This window comes from Lipotes vexillifer, unplaced genomic scaffold (assembly GCF_000442215.2).
Source record: "Lipotes vexillifer unplaced genomic scaffold, Lipotes_vexillifer_v1.1 scaffold278, whole genome shotgun sequence".
Taxonomy (NCBI): Eukaryota; Metazoa; Chordata; class Mammalia; order Artiodactyla; family Lipotidae; genus Lipotes; species Lipotes vexillifer.
The window spans coordinates 4,789,125-4,796,141 of NW_006769677.1; the positions used below are offsets into that span (position 1 = coordinate 4,789,125).

A 7,017-nucleotide genomic window follows, 5' to 3' on the forward strand; every position below is an offset into this window, starting at 1 on the left:
GAAAGAGGTCAACAGCAAGGAGGACTGCAGCAGTGGGGCAATTGGGCTCCAGGATGGGAGGGGGTTGTAGATGGAGTGGTGGGAGAGGAAGTTGTGAGACACCAGTCAGATTGTGAAGTGCCTTACGGACCCCGTAGACAGACTTGGCATGTAGATGTTAAGCATACATGGTGATTCTTAGAAAAATGGAAGTTCAGCCGGTTTTAATTGTCTAGATAATTTCTCAAAGTGTGGTTTTATGTATTTTTAAATCAATCACCTGGAGTGCTTGTTTTAAATGCACAGTATTGCCCCGCCCCACACTGTACAAAGAACTCAAATCTGTATGTCTAATAGGCCTCTCAGATCATTCTGATGCACACTGGAGCTGAAGGATTTGAGAAGTGTTTCCTAATGGGTAGTAGGGTGATCAGTTTCTGCTGATTTTATACTGACTAGGAAAGTTCTGCAGACAGCTGAAATTATGTTCTTAAGTTGTTTACCTAAGAGGGAGGTGGAGCCTGCGTTGGAAAGGACAGCTATTAACAGTAGATTAAAAGTATATTCTTCCAGGGCTTCCCTGGTGGTGCAGTGGTTAAGAATCTGCCTGCCAATGCAGGGGACACAGGTTCGAGCCCTGGTCTGGGAAGATCCCACATGCCGCGGAGCAACTAGGCCCGTGAGCCATGATTACTGAGCTTGCGCGTCTGGAGCCTGTGCTCTGCAACAAGAGAGGCCGCGGTAGTGAGAGGCCCGTGCACCGCGATGAAGAGTGGCCCCCACTTGCCGCAACTAGAGAAAGCCCTCGCACAGAAACGAAGAAATAACACAGCCATAAATAAATAAATAAATAAATAAATAATAAACAAAACAAAATAAAACCCTGCCGCTCTGTTTCCCAAGCTTTGGACTGGTTCTCTCTTAAATACTTTCCTCGAGGAACAAAGTAGTTTTAGGCACAGCTGATCATCACAGTTGTCTTATTTCATTTCATTAGGGAAATGTTTAAGAGTAAGATTTTCATAGTGTTCCTTGCTTCATCCACCTGTGAATGCAAAGAAAAGAACTCCAGGGCTAAATCGTAAATGTCTTTATGAATCAGCAGAGATTACACCTCCTATCAAAGTATAATCTTCAAAAGATCAAACTTGACTGTCATACATATATAATGAGTATTAGTCAAATTTATTCACCTCCTTAATGAGGAAACTGATAAGATGGCAAAGCTGGTTTGAAGCAGAATCGGAGGAACAGGAATTATGTGGTCTACCAGGAAGGGTGTTTTGAAATGAGTGTGCTGAGTGATCTGAGCCCTCCAAAGTGAATAGCAAAGTCAAGCATGTAGCTCAGCGAGTCTCAAACTTTCGTTCTCAGTATCCCTTAATACTCTTAAAAACTCAGGATCCCAATGATCTATCAATATTAACCTTATTAGAAACTAAAACACAAATGTGTAAGTATTAGTTATAGTGGACCCTTGAACAAGGTGAGGGTTAGGGTTACCCACCCTTCCCACAGTCAAAAATCCAGGAATAGCTTTACAGTCCACCCTTTGTCTTGGGTTCTACATCTCTGGGTTCAACCAACCATGGATCACAGAGCACAGCAGTTGGTATCTAAGGAAAAATACCCGTTTATGAGTTGACTTGCGCAGTTCAAACCCGTGTGTTCAAGGGTCAACTGTATTTTAAAAATAACAAGCCCATTATATGTTAACATTTTTTAATGAAAAATAACTTCAGATATATTTTGAGAAAAAAGGCATTGTTTTACACTTTTGCAAATAGAACACTTAATTGGCTTATCAGAAGGCAGCTGAATCCTTATATCAATTTCTGCGTTCATATGTTGCAATATGTTGTTTTGGTTGAAGTATATGAGGAAAATTGGGCCTCACACAGTTATGTAGTTGAAAAGGGAGGACCTTACAAAATCCCTAAAGTGTCTTGGGAAAACCCTCAGCGGTCCTTAGATTACACTTTGAGAACCACTGCCCTAGATTAAGAAATACCTAGCAGGCATGTTAAACAACGTACCAGTATGACCTTGAAAGGACATGCTGTAACTGTCTTTTGGTTATTTCCAAGCTTTGGATGATTTTTCTTAATACTTCAAGGCCTATGTCATGCTCCTGTCACCAGAAACAGACTGGGTCAGACAGACCAAATTCCCCTTGTGAACAGTGGGAGTTGGGACTATATTGTAAACTCATTTCTTTAAACAATCCCCCCAAATAAAAACATCTTTTTTTCCTTTCATTATGAAATGCAAGAGATTTAGAAAATATAAAAACCAATTATCTTGAATACTTTGCACCTGTTGGAGATAAACACTGATACCTTCTTCCTTTTTTTTTTTTTTAACTTTTTATTTTATATTGGAGTATCACCGATTAACAGTTGTGATAGTTTCAGGTGCACAGTAAAGGGACTCAGCCGTACATACACATGTATCCATTCACCCCCAAGCTCCCCTCCCATCCAGGCTGCCACATAACATTGAGAAGAGTTCCCTGTGCTATACAGTAGGTCCTTGTTGGTTATTCATTTTCTAAAAGTTCCCCAGGTAATTCTATTGTGCACTTAGGACTGAGAACCGCTACCTAGTCTAACCCCATTTTCTTTTTCTCTTTTTTTAACATCTTTATTGGAGTATAATTGCTTTACACTGTTGTGTTAGTTTCTGCTGTATAACAAAGTGAGTCAGCTATACATATACATATATCCCCATATCCCCTCCCTCTTGCCTCTCCCTCCCACCCTCCCTATCCCACCCCTCTAGGTGGTCACAAAGCACCAAGCTTATCTCCCTGTGCTATGCAGCTGCTACTCTCTCACTTCATCCCAGCTTACCCTTCCCCCTCCCCGTGTCCTCAAGTCCATTCTCTACATCTGCGTCTTTATTCCTGTCCTGCCGCTAGGTTCTCAAGACTTTTTTTTTTTTTTTTAGATTCCATATATATGTGTTAGCATACGGTATTTGTTTTTCTCTTTCTGACTTACTTCACTCTGTATGACAGACTCTAGGTCCATCCACCTCACTACGAATAACTCAATTTCATTTCTTTTTATGGCTGAGTAATATTCCATTGTATATATGTGCCACACCTTCTTTATCCATTCCTCTGTTCATGGGCATTTAGGTTGCTTCCATGTCCTGGCTATTGAAAATAGTGCTGCAATGAACTTTGGAGTGCATGTGTCTTTTTGAATTAAGCCCGGGAGTGGGATTGCTGGGTCACATGGTAGTTCTATTTTTAGTTTTTTAAGGAACCTCCATACTGTTCTCCATAGAGTTTTTTAGATATAAGACATTTTGTATTATTTTTGGTCTTTACAACAGTGCTTGAAAGTTTTCAAGGATGACAAAGCTGAGGCTGAGAGAGCCAAAGCAAACTGCCTTGGGCACATAGCTACTAACTTTTTTCTATTCTAATCAGGCATCTTAGTTCTAACGATAGAATCCTCTCTAGCTAGTCTACGTGGGAAGGGATTCACAAAGGCTATTAGAAATTTGTGGAATTTCTGGAGAAGCTAGGTTGAGCTTCTAGGAACAACTCTCAGAACCACACCTCAGATCTGACCATGTAACGGAGCCCAGCCAAAACACATGGACTCTGTTGTGGACGCTGGAGACAGTCCCATCACCACTTGACTTCAGAACTGGCTGCCTTTGCTGGCCTGGACCTTCTCTGTTTTCTCAGAAAATTCACTTTCAAAACAAAGTCTTACACATGTATATCTGGTTGGTAGACTCTAACACACCTGTTGTGTTAATTTCAGAATTTCAATGTATTTTTAAAAAGTTATTCCAGATGAGGGAGGTAGGATTTATACTTGGAGAATTATCCAAGCGAGAAGAAGCTGTTTGAAAGATTCGGGGTAGGGATAGATGTCCACCGCAGTCACCCTCTGGAGGCCCAACATCAATGTACACCCTCCCTCCATCCTTAAATCTCTAGCCTGCAGAACACAATGCAAAAATCCCTTATACAAAATATGCTACTCTCTCCTCAAAAGGGGAAGCCCCAAATTTCAGTTGATTGCATTCGGCTCCATATTCAGAATTTTGATGTTCATTCTTCTAATTTAAACACACTCTTTTCTTAATGCCCTGTTAGCCATGGATAAATTGTAAAATAAATCCACAGAGGCTATATACACTATATATCTGGGGAAGGGAGAGGGGAAAAATTTAACATATATTCTTATATAACGTAACTCACCTGCAAGGGGAAATATAAGGCTATAGTTGATATTTACCCACTCCATGTTACCTTTGCCCTCAGCCACAACTTGGTCTGCCTTTACCTGGTGGAGTGACCCTAACCTTTATTCCTGAGCATCTGAGTTCTTGGTGGCCCTCTACTTCTCTAAGGTTGCTCTAGTCCTGCTAACTTGCAGCATTCCATGGGGAGGTACAAGGAGGACCCCTCAGTTTGTGAACATTGCTCCGGCCTGTCTAAGGAAGCACTCCTACTTTCCCTAACACCCAAGATCAACGGCCTCAGCTGAAATGGTCAGCACTCCCCACTGCACCCCATCTTATTTGCTGGTTTAGTGGCATGATGCAAGGAACCTGAAATGGCCAAGTGCCAGTCTCAACTGGTAGAAAGATTCCCCTGGTGGAAACATTTCTCTTTCGACATTTTCTATATCACATCCATTGGCACTTAATTATCTTCCCTTTAGAACTGTTCTGCATACACTGATTTTTTGAGTCATCGGAGAAGCCTAACCTTCAGGGTATGTATGGAGGTATATCAAATGTCTAAATCTTAGCCCTAACGTGACTTCTTTCGTATTCAATAAATCCACCCCCAACTAAGGAAGATGCCTATTATTTTTGTCCTTGCCTTCACTAGTGTTTGAGAGATACACGGATAATGACTAGAGGGCTGGTAGCAGCAGGCGTCTCTGGAGAAAGGGATGAAAGAGAGAACACAGTGAATTTTATGATATCTCAACCAGTCCTCCATCTTGGAAATAATCATATGGTCTTTTAATCTTGTGGCTTTTAGATCCTAAGCTCTCAAAGATTTATTTCTTGGCAGTAAGCAACATTTAGAAAATCTATCTTTATTGTTAAGTCTGAATATTCCAATTTATTATTTTGTTTAGCCCAGTGGAATTATTAGAGGACGTCAGTCATGCCCAATTGCCACCAGTTTATTTCAAACACTTATGAACAGAGAATTGCAAAATATTTGTTTTTCCCCTTGGGCCTATATGCGCTTGGTATTATGCTTATGCAAACAGAGTATGTAAGCACAGCTTCCTTTTCTGTATGTGCATGCATTCGGCACATATTAATGTCATGCCTGCTACATTCCAGCTACACTCCATTCTGGAGACACAGTGGTGAAGCCCAGGCACGGTCTTTTTGCCATAGCCTTTCTATTCTAGTAAGGGGTGCTAGTACACACCACGACTGGCTCTGTCTCCTGCTGCTAAATTAGGATGTCCTGTCATTTACCCAGAATACAGCAGGGGGCAGATAAAGTCCATCTTTCAAAATCATTTGCGGCAGCCCAGCATTTTAGATGGCAGCAGATTAGAATTGTCACTTCAGTTTTTGAAGGAAACTAGAATCTGGTTTTGCATTTTGCTCATTGCTTATCTGACTTTCGGTATCTCTGGTGTCAAATCTGGGAAAAAGCCAAACTGCAGGTACATTTTCTCTTTCAGAGTAAATATTTTTGGGAAATAGCTGTGAGGGACGCTTGCTAAGTAAAGGAATTCTACTCTGAATGCTTTCAAAAATAAAGACTATTCAATGGATTTAACATTAATTCAATTTAATATTTTCTATAAATCCGAATTTTCATTTAAGTATTTGCTTAAATTTAACTGTAGCTGTGTTTTGATTTTTGCTGAGAGGATGGGTAAAAAGACCATCCTCATTAGCTAATCTTATTCCTATTTCAGAAATAGTAGCCACTCCTACATCCTTTTGGAGTGAATTAAGAGGAAATTTTAGAAATGTAGAGAAAGCAAATGTGCGCGTGCGCGCGCGTGCGTGTGTGTGTGTGTGTGTGTGTGTGTGTGTGTGTTTGACATACTGTTATGGCCACAAGAATGGCATCAGAGGGGCAGAAGAAAGGAAAGGACCAAGGATGTGGGGTGTTGCATTTTGGGCAAAGACGTCGAGAGAATATCCTAATTTTGGACGTTTTAATGGTATGTTAGGTTTGCTGGGTCCTTTAAAGCAATAAGTATTCAACTGAGCTGTGAAGCTAGACATTGGAATTTCCTATGAAAAGGAAAATCTGAGCTAAAGAGAGTAGAGTTACCTGAGCAGATACCTTTTATCAACCAGCACCTTACTGGATCTCTTTTTAATCTATGGTTTCCCTGGGCCTCCTGTTCTATTACTCTCTAGAGGACAAACACAGGAAAACGACACCAACTCCCTCTGGCAAAGGCTCCTTAGAGAGCCAGTGGGTGAGTAGAGGTGGGAGGGGAGAGGACTAAGTCAATTTCTAGTGAATCTGAGAGCCAATCAAATCTTATTATTCTGTTGAATTATTTCTCTTCTCCTGCACATAGTAAGTTCTGTGGGACGGGGTCATGTTTATCTTGTTCACCACTGACTTTCCTGTGACCATGACATTTTTCATACACCAGTGCCTTAGGAGCAAAAATAACAGCCCTCCCACTGACCTCATTAAGAAAAGACTAAAGAGATTAAGAAACGTGGATAATCCCAGCCATGAGTTATTTGGAAATTGTGTGTGTGTGTGTGTGTGTGAGATTTCCAATCATCTGTCCCTGTTCACCTATGAATATGACGAAATGCAGAGGTACTGAGTAAGTATAGCTAAGGAGTTCTGAAATGCCTTCGAAGTTGACCTAATATTGTAGATGCCTTGAATTAGAAGGGCCTTACCCTGCCCCACCCATCCAGTTCAGGAATTCTGCAATGTCCCTAAAGGGAAGTCACCTTATTCTGCTGGAACACTCGCCAAATCTTTTTTTTTTTTTTTTTTTTAACAAATCCCTAACTGATTTCCCTGTCCCAAATTTATTTCTTTCCAAT

General features: G+C 40.9%; 1 pseudogene; it reads right to left on the minus strand.

Moving 5' to 3' along the window:
• Positions 1–4,250, minus strand: part of LOC103088757 (DNA polymerase subunit gamma-1 pseudogene) — a 6,264-nt pseudogene extending 2,014 nt beyond the window's left edge.
• Positions 4,251–7,017: the final 2,767 nt, after the last annotated feature.